At 29.8% G+C, this 16,935-nt stretch overlaps 1 long non-coding RNA gene and 1 pseudogene across 1 annotated transcript; one reads left to right on the top strand and one right to left on the bottom strand.

Annotated features, from left to right (window-relative positions):
* Window positions 1-7,483: 7,483 nt before the first annotated feature.
* Window positions 7,484-9,558, bottom strand: LOC103855332 (annotated as a pseudogene).
* A 510-nt stretch (window positions 9,559-10,068) lies between these two features.
* LOC103855331 lies at window positions 10,069-11,012 on the top strand. Its single transcript, XR_630671.3, has 2 exons — window positions 10,069-10,376; window positions 10,453-11,012. It is a non-coding gene; the product is annotated as an uncharacterized LOC103855331 (long non-coding RNA).
* The last annotated feature ends 5,923 nt before the right edge of the window (window positions 11,013-16,935 follow it).

Genomic DNA, 16,935 nt, shown 5'->3' with positions numbered 1-16,935 from the left:
GCTTTGTTTGTTGGAGGTACTGCGCTGTCCAGCTACTCATTTTTCATCTCCATAAATAGCCATCTAGAGTTGAAGCCATTGATACATACATTCGGTTAGTGTTCATACGCATATATTTCCTAAGCTTTTTTATTTGTCTTGTTTAGTCTAGAAAGTATAACAATCTGATAATTGCTATGGCTAAATGCACTTTTACTAGATTTGTTTTACTAATAACAGTGCTGACTCTCATCCAAGAATCTCACATCATTGAAGGTAGACCTTTGAACTCTTCGGGGATCTCTACCAACCAGAAGAAATTTGGTGGTTACGGTTTGAATATTTCAAGCAAGTTAGAGAAAGAAGATCATTCGTTGGATGCATTCCGGCCTACTAGACCAGGGAACAGTCCCGGAATCGGTCACTAGCTATATGTTGTTGTGGCTCAGTAAAATGCTAGCTATGGTTGTTTTTTAGACATTTACTTGTTAAGATGTTGTGGGTGCGTTGTGTGCTAGCTGGGGTTTCTATGTGCTGCTCGTTGTGTTTCCGTGATTGTAATCGAACGATTACTCTTGGACTAATTAAATCGCTTTGTGTTATGCTACTTCGTTAATCTCCTTCTTTTTATCTTTTTAATTTTCTACCTACAGTGCCACATTATGACTGTCTGTGTACACGAGTTTTTTTATTATTTCGGCGTGGTTTCCATATACGAGTAAACCGGAGCTTAATATTGTTCGTAAACTGTACATGGTGATTAAAATCGTAAGGTTGTTTTAATTTTTTTCATATTTTTTTGTTACACTTAATGATTCGATAATTCTAAAATTCGACAGGCTACTAATAAAATAAGTAATTGGTAGATTAATATTTTATTGATATGACCTTAATCACGTGCGCACACGTATATATCTCGACATTCTTGTAATCATACTTTTAACCGTACATATCAGAAATCTCAGAGCATCTCCAAAAAGAAACTATATAAAGAAACTATATTTTGAAGTTTCTAAAACTCTATATTTAAAGTTTAAAAGTGTTCTACTCCAAAAGCAAAACTTCAAACTTAACTTCAAAACTATTTGTATTTTATAATATGATCTTTATATTTGTCATGACTAATTTGAATTCATAAAAATTTTGTAAATAACTAGCAGATATATAAACATATTACAACAATATTAATTAATAAAATATTCTATTAAAATATAAAAATTTAAATAAAAAGAACTTAATTAATATTGAACTTAAAAAAAATACCATCTTATTCTATAAAATGATTTTCGTAATGCATATATGATCTATTAGTGCATTTCGAAGTAAAAATGGCTCTCCTCATTTTTACTTCGTAGATTACGAGCTAAAGGTTGTTGAAATCGGGTGATATTGATACTTGTAAATACATTAGATCAGAACAAGAAAGTAAAAGAGAAACATAAAATATTGCTAAGAGACTAATTTCTTTTCGATGATATTAATACTCGTGAATATATTCAATATGAACAAGAAAAAATTGTACAAAAAATACATCAAAAACAACAACAACAACCATCTTAAGTTACACAAAAAAGTTTGGACAATATTTGAAAATTTTAAAGGTTCCGGATCAAACTTACCTGACTATAAGTGTTGTTGCAATATTTAAATTTGTGTAATAGTTATGTCTTCATGTAACTTTTTTAAATTTTGTTGTTAAGTTTCTTTTGTATATTATTGTTGTCTAAATCTAGCTTAAAATATTTTAAATCTTATTTTTAAAGTTTTATTTAATTTTAAGTGTAAGATTTAAAATCTGTAAAAAAATTAAAATATTTATGAGATATTTTTTTAAAGATTAAAAAAATAAACGAATAAATATTTATGAATCATAAAAGTGGTGTGTGATTGTAGGGACCAAAATGCAAATAAAATATCAAACTTCAAATTTGAAGTTTTGAGTAGTGAAACTTCAAATATAGAGTTTCACTCTTCAAAACTTCAAATTTGAAGTTTTGAAATTCCTTTTTGGAGAACAAAAAACTTCATATTTGAAGTTATAGAGTGTCTTTTGGAGATGCTCTCAGATGTTAAATTAAAATATTTATCAACTTGCGAACATTATTATATTTTCACCAACCACGAACTTTACATATATACAAAAGAATACTGTAGTTTGACCCGCACGTTCGTACATATATTTTTTATTTTATAAATATAGTTACATTTAACCTTCTTAGGTTAAAAAATAAATGTAACTCTGTAACTCTATATTTTATAAATATAGAATACTGTAGGTTAAAAAATATGATTAGATTATAGTGTATAACTCTATAATCATAGTTTTTAACCTTCTTATTTGTCATTATTAATATATAGTAATTTATTTTTTCATATAATGATTTATTTTATATATTTCACATTCTTATTGATTTTTATTACTTATTAATATATTTTGAGTTCGATATATAAACTATAATCTGAAATAATCAAATATATAATATCATTTTTAAATTTTACAATTAGCATACAATAAATTAAAAAAATTATTTAGTTATACAGTAGATGAATATTTGTTTATGATAATTTAGATTTCCATGTTGTGTTTAAAAAATGATGCTTCAACATCTATCAGTTAGTATTTCGCGAGATTTTATATGTAAATACATTTTTATGTTTAAATAATATATCTTTACTATTTTCGTAAACTGTAAAGATCGTAATATCTATCATATTATTTTAGTAAATGTTATCAATATATTATATTTTGGATGATATGGTATTAAGTTTTCTGACCTTTTATAATGAATTAAGATTTACAATTTTTAAAAAATAATTTTTTTTTTGTGTTACATTTTCAAAAAATTATATTTTAGCATCTATGGTTTTATCATTTCTAAAATTTGGAAATATTATATTCTAGCATCTATGGTTTTAATTACTACATTAAGTCAGTATCTTATAAGAACATATTTGAATTTTTGGGAAGGGATATTTTATATTTCTCTCAACATATTTTGTTATAATTAAAATAAACATTAAATTTATATATTTGTCATTATTATTTTTAATTAATTATTAAAAATTAAAATTTTATAGTAACAAATTTTGTAAGATAATAGATGAGCTAAAAGTTAGTTACATACTGTTATATTTTGTATATAATTATTTAAATTGAATTAAAATTTCAAAATGTAAAAAAAAAAAATTTGTATTACATTTCAAAAAATTATATTCTAGCATCTATGGTTTGATATTTTCTAAAATTTGGAATATTATCATTTTTACCTTAAGGAAGTCCATAATTTGATAATACGAAAATAATTATTTCTACCTTAAGGAAGTCCATAATTTGATAATACGAAAATAAAATATTGTACTAATCAGAAGTGTTGAACTGGGTAGGAATTATTGTTTATTTATCTAGGCAATTATACAACCAAATTTTACAGACACTAGGTTTATATTAGTGTGACTTGGATACAAGAATAAATTTTTTTTTAACATTACCAAATTAAAAAAGAAGAATAGAAAATCAAAGATACAAAATATTAAATTAGAAAGTCCGAGAATAATATTTTGTCATAATCATGGTTGTGGTGGGGATAGCCAAAGATTATGCTGGTCTCTAGATCTTTAAACTGACGGTTGTGGCTGTTTTGAAAGCTAAAAGCCAATTAACCCCATTTTCCATGTTTGGTTTAATCCTTAATTAATAATTAGCGGTCACAAGCTATAGTGGCCGTAGGGCATATGGAATAGTGGCAAAGGACACTCTATTTTCTTTATCTTATTATAATGAAAGCCTTTTCATGGTAATAACTAATATGTTCTGATAAAAAAAGAAAGAGATGTAGCTCTTGAGAAGTTTGAAGGGTGGCTTGAAGCTAGGTTATTAAACAAAATTTTAAAAGGATGATTATAATAAGCACCCAATGGTCTTGGAAAGCCTGGTCTCGCTGTCGATCGATATGTACTTAGCCTTTTAAAATATAGTATAGGCTTCATAGGTACGGTTCATTAAATTGCAAGTGTGATTATATTAACACCGTACGTTTAGTCGGTTAGGGCAATATATACCGTATTAGTTTTTATAAAGAAATATCTATTAGTTTTCTTTTCTAAATCGTACACATAACTAATGAATGGTTCGGGAGTTTCGTGAACGCTATGAGCCCACCACAATCATGTATTAAAATTCATTGAGCCCAAGTACCAATTTGATCATGTGTTTAGCTGCGACACCTACGCAGCAGAATGGGATTCTCTGTTTGAATATGAACAACGTTTTGTAAAATGAGGCCCCATTTGGGGAAGTGAAATGGAAGTTAAGAAAAAAAAAGTTATGAACAACCTTACGAATTTACTTTTCCCACTATTGATTTTTCTTAGGTAACAAATAAAAAGGTATTAGCTTCGGCCATTAGCTCAAAAAGATAGTATATTTTAGTATTATTTTTGTGAGGAAAACCTCATATTGAAACAAAATATATAAAAGATAAAAAAAAAATCCAAATATTCACTTCACTACTATTTTCTGAATTTTTATTGTATTCAGAATAAAATAAAAACTATGATAAAATTTTTATTCACTTCACTACTACTTTAGTTTTTGATTATATTCACTTCACTATTATTTTGATTTTTTGAATAAATTTTTATTCACTTCACTACTATTTTCTTGAAGATAAAATTTCGAGTTAAAAACTATGAAAATTAACAATGTAAATTTAATATAATAATCATTTTATACAGATTAGTATAACAAAATTTGCCAATGATTCAATAGAAATAAGTCACCACCAAATATAGTAAAACAAGATGAAACTGGATAGAGAATAAACAAACAAAAACTCTCATTAACAGCACTAGTATAATATTCCAGTATAATTGCACATTTCTCCTTCCTTCATGATCATGTTGAATTATAGCTAGTATAGGTGATTCATGATCACGTTGAATTATAGTATAGGTGATGATACTCGGAAACTAAGAAAACAAATTAAATCCAACCATTTTGAGATGGACGGCAAAAGTACGTCAAACTTAGATAAACTGTCACACTGTATTTTTCATCACATTTTTTATTTATTTATTGAATGACACTCATTATACTTTCCTATATATATAAAATAAGGGTAGGTAGACAAAGGATTACTTCATTTACGCAACCATTAAACACAAGGTATTACTTAATGATAGAGAATAAACAAACAAAAACTCTCATTAACAGCACTAGTATAATATTCCAGTATAATTGCACATTTCTCCTTCCTTCATGATCACGTTGAATTATAGTACAGGTGATGATACTCGGAAACTAAGAAAACAAATTAAATTCAACCATTTTGAGATGGACGGCAAAAGTACGTCAAACTTAAGTAAACTATCACACTGTATTTTTCATCACATTTTTTATTTATTTATTGAGTGACACTCATTATACTTTACGCAACCATTAAACACAAGAGATTCCTTGAACATTTCAAGATTCAAGACTCTTTACAAAATAGGAACTACTGTTTTAGATTCTTATACAAACTTAAAGACACTTGAAATTCTCCCTTAAACCTAAAGAAAGAAAGAGAGAGAGAGAGAGAGAGAGTACTACACGGTTTTTACTTCTTTAGATTGTTTATGAATTGTTTATTACCATAAACTCTATCTCTTCTTATTATTACCATGATTGTGTGCCATGAAATCCTACCGACCGAGGCAAGACACTTGAGGACTCATAGAAAGCTAATCAAAAACAGAACAACTACTCCCAGGGCACAAGGCGGCTCAGGTGACTTGAGCACAACTGCCGTCAGCTTCGTGAAAAAGAGTGGCATTAATTAGTGAAGAAGAACACGGCGTTGATGAGTTCCGGCCAACAACCCCCGGAAACAGCCCTGGCATTGGCCATTCCATTAAAACCTAATGAATTAAAAGATTTACACTTGCTAAAAGCATAATTTACTTCTCTTTCTTTCTTTCTTCTTGTCGCGTCTCATATCAAAATGTTTTTTTCTTTAATTATTGGTGAACGTCTATTGCATCTTGTACATATATGATCAAATTACTATGCATAGTCTACGCTTGGATTTTACGTTATAATGAGGTTTTCTAAAATAAGAAAGTATAGAAGGATGAGAGGGTATTCGTTTCCACATTTATCCGGAAGATACATTTGCTAAACTAGTATAAATAAGTAATTTAAATATGTGGTGGTGTTTCTATTTGTAAGCAAACTTGAGGATTGAATTCTTCTACCACGATCTCAATAATAGCTGCCTATTATAAATGTCTTAAATGGTACAATTCATCCACATGCCATGCGATTATCCCGATTTTGGTCCAAGATCCACCGGTTATAAGACGAAGAAAAATACTAATTCAGACTTAATAGAAACAAGATTTGATGCAGACAGAAAACATTCAGTTTAATATGCCAGGCCTCCACAGAAAAATGTTGAGAGTAATAGTAAATAAATAATGTGGATCATGATGAGGTTGGTGCGCACTTGGAAGTACGAGTTAAAAACGAGTGAATAAGAGGTAGGTCGAAATGTGTAGTACTACTACTACTACTCCATATTATTAATAGTAATAATGTTTTTGACGATATTAAGGCATCTCCAACCCATAACTATTTTTTTCTCTATGATTTTCACAAAAATAGAATAACTCTATTATAGAGTAACTTTATTATAGAGTAAATTTTGTTCCAATAGTTTAATCTATAATTGAGTTATTCTAATATAAAGGAAAACATAGAGGAATTTCAAAAAACTCCAAATATATAAAGGAAAAGTAGCTCAGTGGTTATGGTGTAGATGAGTCTGATAGTTTTTTGCTGTCAAGAGTTGTCAGAACTTGTTAGAAGGCTGCTCTCATGCTAGGTTTCTGCAACCAATGGTGCTAATAAAAATATAAAATAATAGCATAAATTAAAGTAATTTCAAGCCCACTGGACTTTATGATCAGAGTTTTCTAATGGCTAAGCCACTTATGGGCCGGGTAAAAAAAGGTTAATAATCACAAGTCCTCTTGATGAAAAAGATGTATTGGCATGTGGATTGAAAGAGGCATGCATGTCCCTGCAAGGCATTAGATGTACATATTCATTCGGTTGTAGAAAGCTGGTGGTGGTCTTTGGATACATTGGATTTGCTGTGTTGAAGGCAGGAGCATATGATTGTGAAGGGGGGGGGGGGGAGCCTGGAAGAGGAAAATGTGAATGGTGAACATTGAGTTGGATTCTTATGGCCCTGTGAAGAATGATTAGCAGGGATGTCCTGTAAAACCCGCTGAGTTTGATTCTTCTTCACATGACCAGGCTTTTCAGAAAGTATTGTCACTCTGTCTTCTTCACTAGCCCCTCAAATTCAAAATTATGCAAACGGTGTTCTCCCTCCCGAGTTTTGGGGTCTTACTTTACATATTTGCATCATTTACCTTGTATTTTACAATATTTCACTATTGGCTATAACATTTATCTAAAATTTGTAACCTTGTATGATATCTCATAAGTCTTAAGATATAACTTTAATCAGAGAGATTAATATATGGAACTAAATCTAAAAAATGATACACAAAATACTTCGTTTATACACAAGTCTCTCTCTGAAGAAAAAAACAACAACAAATAACTCCTCTGCTTTCGATTCAGCACTTGTTTATAAATGTTACATACACCACAATACTCCTACCCCCTCATCTCGTTTTCTTGCATTCCACACACATATGTGCATAAGAATACCAAAGTAGTAGCTTCAAATGTTCTCTCCTTGGGTTGGTGCTAATCAAATGTGATCCGAAGACACCCCGATTCTTCTCCGATCAGTGCTTGCCTTTGGTTGTTGGCTCGGAGACGGGCTTCGAATTGCCTCCAGAGTCGAACGAGGGGACAGACGTGTCACTGTTCCAATTACATCAGGAGACCGGTGCTGTTGCTGCCAACTTTCACTGGAGAAAATAAAAATACGTGTGAAGAAGCTTAACAAACAACACAGAGAGAAACACACATACACATAGATTTCACATATGTTTCGGTTTTGAAACTGGAAAAAGTATCTAAATGCGAATGAAGAATGACGACCTCTCTGAAGATGTCACGTTTCTAGCGCGCGGGACTTGATCTAGTTTGAAATTCGGTTTCCCCCTCCTACTGTTTGGTTCCTGTCAACGCATGAGAGAGATAGAGAATGTTACTAATAATTATAGAGGTGCAAGCTGGGACTGAGGTTTTGCTCACCGTTATGTTCATCCCGTTAAATAACTGTGAGACATCGCTGTTGCGTGGTGAGGTTGACAGCACAGAGGAGTTGTTCAGGAACCGGTGTTCTAGCAACATAGATGCTGTTGGTCTCTCTGGAAACATAATCTTAGAAAGTCTTTGCCCTCTGCTGACATCGTTTCAGGTACTGGTGGGCTATCTCTCACTGCAGCCTATGATTAGGCAAACAGTTTTAGATATCAGGAGAAAATCAGTCTTTAGTATATGTGTGTATGCTTACCCACCCCTTCAAACTCACTCCACGGAGGCTTCCCAGTGAACATCTCAATGATCGTACATCCTAAACTCCATATATCAACGGCAAAAGCGAGATCTGGGTTGCTATCTCTTTGCATCACGGCTTGCATAAGCTGTGTGGTTAAGAGAATATATATAAATGTTTTGGAATTAAGATTTATATTGTGAATTTTAAAGATCCCTAGATCAAAGACTACCTCTGGTGCCATCCAAAACGGGCTTCCCTTTAACGAGAGATCAGCTCTTTGCCCAGTAAGCTGAAGAAAGTAAATAGCAACTTCATTATTATTATCAAGCTGAAACGATGAGACTCAATACTAGAAAGAATATAGAACTCACGTGTTTAGCCATGCCGAAGTCAGCAAGCTTGACAACACCAGAGGCGTCAACAAGGAGATTAGCACCTTTGATATCCCTGAAGAACATTCAATATCAATAGGCTTAAAGCTTGAGCATCTTGAAATATAATCACCAAGATTGAGTTTACAAGCACCTATGTAGAGTCATTTTGCTGTGCAAATAAGCGAGACCGGACAAGATATGACGAGTAAAATTGCGAACAACAGATTCGGTCAATTGTTTTGGATATATTTGTTGATAGAACCAGGGTGAACATATTCCAGGTATATAAAGAAACGATCATGTACCTGTTACATACCAAGAATTACTCAATAACACTTGCATAGTTAGGTTATATGAATGTAAAGAGAGGATACTCACAATCTCACTTCCAAAGTAGTGCACAATGTTTGGATGTTGAAGATTACTGAGAAGTTTGATTTCCTGAAGCAAGAAAAAAGAATCAGATAAACTCAGTGAGAGCATAGTCTGTGATGGAGCTTACCTGCATAAAATAACAAACACACACACACCATAAAATAAAATAACAAAATAGGACCAATTTTTTTGGGGAAATTATATTTTTTTAAATGAAACTATATGAGTGAGCAGCGGTTGGGTTTGAGTTTTGTTTTTCTCTTGCTCTTTTCCACTGAAACAAATTACGGTCTAGTTTGTTTGTATTCATTTTCTATATCATCCCATCATCCAAATTTAATACTCACACAATGCATATCTTTTACAAAAAAAAAAAAAGAAAAGAACAAGGTATTATTAGACTAGAAAATATAATTTGATCAACCGGTTCTGTGAAATTGGATTAGACGACCAAATAATTATTATTCGTATTTAAAACTAAATACACCATTTATGTATTCGTCTTCAAATTTATTAAAATATTAAATATCCAAAGTTGTTTAAAACTTTCAAACAATCTGGTCTTTGGACGGATTCAAAGCAAAATTATATATCTACTAATAATAGCAATTCCAATTAATTTCAAAAGTTGTGTCATTTCATAAAAAACTGAAATCTTAAGAGTTGTATTTTTTTATTATAAAAGTTGTGTCTTTTCATAAAAAATAAAATTTATTAATTTTAAGAGTTGTATCTTTTCACTATAAAAATTGTATATTTCCAATTAATTTCAAAAATTTTGTCATTTCATAAAAAAAATTGAAATCTTAAGAATTGTATCTTTTCATTATAAAAGTTGTGTCTTTTCTAATGGTTAAGTTTATTAATACTTTGTAATCTAACGGACATGATCATCTCTCATTTATAAGATCCGACGTCATCAATCTCGTTCACCAAAAGGCGTCTCAGTCAACTGCTATCTGAACGATGCACCCCTTATACATCCGCCTCTTCTCAAAGGACACCTCATTTGCCTCCTTTTGGATACAACACGTCTCTAAAATCCATCTATACATTGAACTTTCAGAGTTCTTATCCCTTTAAATATTCCATCATCAATCTATCTCTTTATATTTTCCATCATCCTCGTCCAGATTAAGATGTAAGAATTCCTCTCAGACAATTCATCACCATCGTCGTACATGTATGTATCTGTCTTTGGAATTTTGCACTTCGTTTATTATATGGAAATAATCCATAGATTGTTGTTTTATTTAAAGGGACAGACTTTTCAAAAGAAATTAATTGTTTGGTACTGCGTGGGAGGAGATGGAGTGAATCACGTAGTCTTTTGGCCAAAGAACAATCTATCTTCCCAAGTTTTTTTACTGCAGTTAGTTGAAATGTAGTTTTACTCAATTTTCGTTGAGCGTTTCTGTATTTCTGTTAATTGCCGTTTGACGTTTTCTAGCAGAATTGATCTGGGAGTCGCTTATGTATCATTTTTAAGTTTTTTCAAAAAAAATTGATCCAGATTATTGAGTTATGATTAAAGGAGTTTGAAGAGGAAAATAAACAATTACTAACGAGTATGGTCAAGCACAGCCTTAATAACATCCATAAGTGCATCACTCACGCGTGTGCCTTGAAGTGGGAAAGTTTGGAGTTGGAAAAGAAGTAGACTACAACGTTACGTCTCTATGGGAACCCGATCTTTATGATATTACAAATCATTAATTTATTAATACAAGTATAATCTCTTCGTAACAGAAGCTACGTATTAATGTAAATTATATGCTTTAGAGTTTTGAGTGATTTAAAGAATGTATATAGTTGTGTTGTTCTTTGTCCGTCAAAAAGAAAGACTGTAAAAACAGATGAAGAAAGAAACCAACAATGAGTTCATCAAAAGTTGTGATCATATTTTTAGTTTCATCAAATTCTTGTAACATGTGAAAGAAAAGCTTTCACAGAGAAGTAGAGAGAAGGACGATAAACGTCACGGGTACGCCAACTTGGTGCCGCATACCGGGTTCGGCAGGGGGACGGGTACGGCTAGGAAACGTCCCCGGCGCGTCTCGTGTAAGGCAGGGACGGCAACATTTGACGGGGACGGATCGGGGTGAGAACAGAGACATCTCAGAGAGACGTTTCGAGAATGAATATACCGTATTCTACATTTCGGTGCTGCTTAGCCGGCTAGGAATATTAGAAAGGAAAAATAAATTTATGGTTTTAATTAATTACCTTTTAATCTTTTTTGCCTCTTCGCCTTTATATTCGTTCATATCTCAATTTGTTTCTTTTTATAATTATTAGTATTTTCTATATATAATAGCAAACCAATAATCTATACTCGCTGACATCTTCTTCCTTATAGGAAAAAAAGTTTTAATTTAACGATCAGATTTTTCTGTTTTTATGATATAATGGATAAGAGATATTTTTGTTATGAATATTTATGTCATAAGAAAATAATATCTGGCAACTCTTCTAGTTTCTTTTTCGAACAGCACATTCCATTTAAAGTAACAAACGTACTTTTTTATAGTTTTTAAAAAAGTAAAGAGTTACAATTCGATGGTCATAATTGTCTGTTTTTTTTATCCGGGGGTTTTAATTTGTTAAAGGATCATGTATTTTCACCAATTAGTTTAATAACTGTTTCGTTTCTTTATAAATACAATTTGACACTATGTTTTAAATTGTACTTTTCTTTCATTAATCTACAAAAAGTATAACAGGTGAATAAAAGATTTAGTTAGACAAAATGAACATAGGTCTAGGTAATTTTCCATTCAAAATATATATATATTCTTTGTTAAACCAAAATAGTTCGTTTAAAAAAGGTAAGCAGCGGAAAATCTTTTAGTTTTTAATAATAAGAAAGTATACAAATGATTTTTTTTCTTTTTCACTTGAGTATATATGTTTGTATCAAATTCGTATATTACGTTATTTTTGGAAATGAAATTTAGTTGTTATGACTATCTTTGTATTAAACATATATATCAAAATATGTGGATATTTATTTTTATAAAATGAGTGTCCGTGCGACATCGCGGGTTTCTTACCTAGTATATATAAGAGTTTCTATATATATTCAAAAGTGTTAAAAGTCTAGATGTCACCAAAATGTAAAAGTGTTTTTTTTTTGTTGAGGCGAGAAAATGTCAATTTGTAAATAGACATGCGTAGAGCCGACTCCAATGTAAAACCGTACGGTACGTATCTCCAGGCATTGACTTTAACTTCAAAACCTGATTTAGTCCAACTTAACCTTTACTTAGACTACTTACAATGGTAGTTTTATCAACTGTTGATAAATTTTAACAACCGTTGATAAGCTTGCAATGGTTTGTTGTAAAACATAAAAAACTGATGTGGTAAAATCGGTGTTGAAACTTATCAACAGTGTTGTAAAACAGAAATGAGTCCATTTTACATGACGTGACAAATATTAATTGGGTCAATATTCATAGAGAGAGAAATCTACTTTAGACTAACTTTTATTTTTCATATCAATTATTTAACATCAATTATTTGATAATAAGTATAATTATATATATAAAACATTTATATCAAAATTCATCATTTTTCATACTCTATAAATAGAGACTTGTTTCATTTTATTTGGACATAGAAAAAAAATTATTTATTTTACTTTAAATATGTAATCACAAAGGTATTAAATAAAAATATGAATAAAGTTGATGGAATAGGGTGTTGTAGTTTTTTTAAACAAAACCGTTGGAGAGAATAGAAAGTGAGTAAGTGTTGAATTATGATGTGGAAGAAAAATAATGTAATACTAGATTTTGATCCGCGCTTAAAAAGCGCGGGTTATTTTTCAGTTGATAAAATTTATGATATGAATTACTATTTTTGTCTTGTTATACATTATTATGTTACAAAATTTTATTATGTCAAAAAAAATTATTATTATGTAATTATATTTTTAATCGTTTGATTACTTTTTTCAAAAAAAATTATATGGATTGATCATACTCAGTGCGTCTATTATTTTAAAATAAATTATTTTCAATTAGATGAGAACAATACTTTTACATCAAGTTTGGACCCGTCGTCGAACCAGTAAACACGATGACTTGTACATAAGGTGGTTTAGATTTAATGAAAACTCGTTAATTTAAAGCATGCAAACTTCGAAAAAACATGCAATCAAGTGTGACCCGGCATTTGGTTTACATGGTAGGAAAAAAATAATCTTCAATAATATTTTAAGAGATGAATGAAACTTCTAATATATTAATGTAATAAAAATAATAACATAAATATATATAATTTTGTTTTAACAAATGATTTGCTAAAGTGTTTTTTAATTAAATTTGATTTTGTAAATATTTAGAATTATATAATGTTAGATGACATGATATAATATGTTGTATGATATATGCTTTCATTTTAATAATTGATATCTAAATATTATATATCCATCTTTGAGCATAATATATGATGTATATAACGTTATTGAATAACAACAATAACATTGGATAATAATAAGAAAAATAATTAGAGAAGTGTATCATACAAAATGAGAAATAATATAATAGGATTTATTTAAATTATTTAAATTATTTAAATTATTTATAGTTATTGTAGTTAATGGTAGGATAAAAAATAAAGAGTTTTATATAGATGTTATAAATTCTTTTATAAATATTTTTAAAAATATTTTCTTTTAATAATATAAATTTTCAATAGCATCTATAATATATTCTTATCAAAAATCATCATAACAATATATTTAGAATATATATATATATATTTAGAATATATTGTTAAACTAAATTAGAAAAATATAAGGTAATTGATTATTGCATAGTTAGAGAAATATAAGGTAATTGACTATTGCATAATTAGAGAAATATAAGGTGAGATCAAAAAAATAGTTAAGTCTAATGAAAGGGTCCAACAACTTTTCATAGGTAGATTTTTTAAAACTCCTTCCCTTTTAATAGTATAGATGTAAGAGAGAGAATATGACGTGGAGTGAAAATAGGATGTTGTAAGCATGCAACTAATGTACATAGTCTTATTCAACTAAAGACTAATCACTTTTATACATATTGATTTCGTCAACTACTCTCTATGTTTATTTCTTGTTTATTTGATCTCTATGATTTCCTAATGCACTATCATTATATTTTAATAAATGGGAAGAGAAGTTATTTTAACAAGGAGTCACGTAGCAAGATCAGTCAAAGCTAAAAAAAGATATAGACCAACTTGGTTGGTAAAAAGTTTTAGATCTGACCGTAAACTGGAGAGCTATCTGAATTTGATTACAGGTCAACAACGTTTGTTGCATTGATTCCATAAACAAGTCAATGGTCAAAGAAACCCACAATATACGTGGCTTAACTTTCTGGTCATAACAAGCGACACGTGCTACCCCTTAGGTCCCAGTTCCCACTGTTATGGACCAAGTCGTTTCTTCTTGTTTCAGTGTTCACGACCCATTACGTTTTTACTCATCAATACTATTAAAAGGGAAAGAGTCCTAAAAAATCTAATTATACAAAGTTGTTGGACCTATTCACTAGAAACTTAATTTTTGTTGGTCTTGCTTTATATTGTATTGTTACCAATCTTGGCTCAATAATATGGATATGATATATTGAACCCATGAATACTCCTTTTGCTATTAACATTAAAATCGGTAACACTATACCCTATATTTACCGATTACTAAAATTATTTTACCAAAACTATATCATTCCTATGAGCCACCAACGACTTCTAAACCTGTCTCATTCCATCATTCCATTGATCAAACTTCTGTCTATGAAAATGAAAAAGTCCTTGGTTGTTTCATGTTGACGTTCCATGGCTTCTCTTCCTGAATAAAAAAATATAATATTTTAAACTCTTATTCAAATGTCAGTTATTCTAAAATCAAACATGACAGTGTTAGAGACCTAGACCACCATAGTTGTGACCCGATCATACCACATACTCTGATCTCACAAACTATAAAACGTTACATCACATACATATTATTGAAACAAATACATATTATTTTAACGATAAGGTTGGTTGCTAATTATAAATTCATATACTATTTAAAAACTTATCATATCTATACTGTTGTAAACGTTGTTTTGCAAGATCTATAAAATTTTAAATCGTAACAAACAAGATTTGTTACAAAAAAAAGGTTAACAAGAAAATGAATATATTGTGAGTATGCTAAATAGATATATTCTTAATTTTTTTTTGTTAAGAATATATTAGAGATACTATTATCAAACAGAAAACAGAAAATAATTAAATTACTTGGTCTACAAGTTTTTTATTACGACACAAATACATCATTTCCTTATTTATTTCTATCAAGCAAAATATCAAAAAAATCTACTTATATTTTATACCAAGAATTTTGGTAACTTGCGAATAATACGAAATATTCTATCCTAAATTGCATTAAACCTAAAATTTTATTTGTGAAAATTTAAGCCCATTTTGCTAAAACCAAAAAAAAATTAAAATCTTTTAGAAAATCCAAATTATTAAAACCCATGAAATCAATCATAATTTTTAAACTCAGATTTTATTAATGAATAATATGTCTCAAAATTAATTTTTAGTTTGGATTTATAATATATTGAGTAGATTTAGAAAAAAAATGATAGGTTTAAAATAACTACAGATTTTTATATGCTTGGTTTTATATTTGTATAGCTTGATTTTAAATATAAATTATTTCATCTTCTGATATATAAATGTGTGCAACAATCTTTCTACTAACAAGATTTACTTCATTTTAACATTTACACCAAAAAAAAAGATTTACTTCATTTTATAATTTCTATACTATTAAACACAAAAATTTCATCTTCCGATATATTTCGAACAAATTATAAAAATGCAAACGCTTGATCACATCCATATAAATCAATATGACTTTTTAACTTAATAATATACATCAAACGCAAAATACAATCTACATAAACATTGTTATTAACCGGAAAAAATCCGCGCTTCCAAAACGCGGATCAAAATCTAGTTATTGTTATTATTACCAACTAATCTAAAATCCGTCTAACCGCAACAAGAGGGTTTAGGGTTCTCTCTCTCACTTAAAAGTTTTTCTACAGTAAGAGTTGTTCTTACAATTGCTTCTTTCCTTCTAAAGTTTCCACAAATTAGTACTGAAACTTCAGAAACACAGTAAGAGTTGTTCTTACAATTGCTTCTTTCCTTCTAAAGTCTCCACAAATTAGTACTGAAACTGCAGAGAGTAACATCATACCTTCTCAAGGACTGATCTTATTGTTAATCTTTTACCAACCGCTTGTGTTACACAACGATCACAGTGTGTTACACACGAGTTCGAGAGAAAGAATAAGATAGACGTTTCAGGCTTATAAACTTTTCTGAAAATACTTTTGTATTATTGAGATTCGGTAATATGTTTACAACAGATGATTGATCTTTATATAGAGATCGAATCAATACAAGTATAAGAGACACAATTCTTTATACTAAAGGACACAACTTGAAGAGTTACAACTCTTTGTGTAATAACATAAATAACTAACTTATGTAAATGTATCAAGGAGAGATTATATTATAGTTTAACACTCCTCCTTAATCATATCTCGATTTGACTCCAAGCTACTTCCTTAGATCTTCAAATCTTGAACCACCCAATGCCTTTGTGAGAATGTCTGCGAGTTGATCATCCCCTTTGCAATACTTCAGTTCAATGATTCCCTTTTGCTCAGCTTCCCTCCCGA

This window comes from Brassica rapa, chromosome A02, assembly GCF_000309985.2.
Source record: "Brassica rapa cultivar Chiifu-401-42 chromosome A02, CAAS_Brap_v3.01, whole genome shotgun sequence".
Lineage (NCBI taxonomy): Eukaryota > Viridiplantae > Streptophyta > Magnoliopsida > Brassicales > Brassicaceae > Brassica > Brassica rapa.
This window is presented reverse-complemented; position numbering and strand designations above follow the sequence as displayed.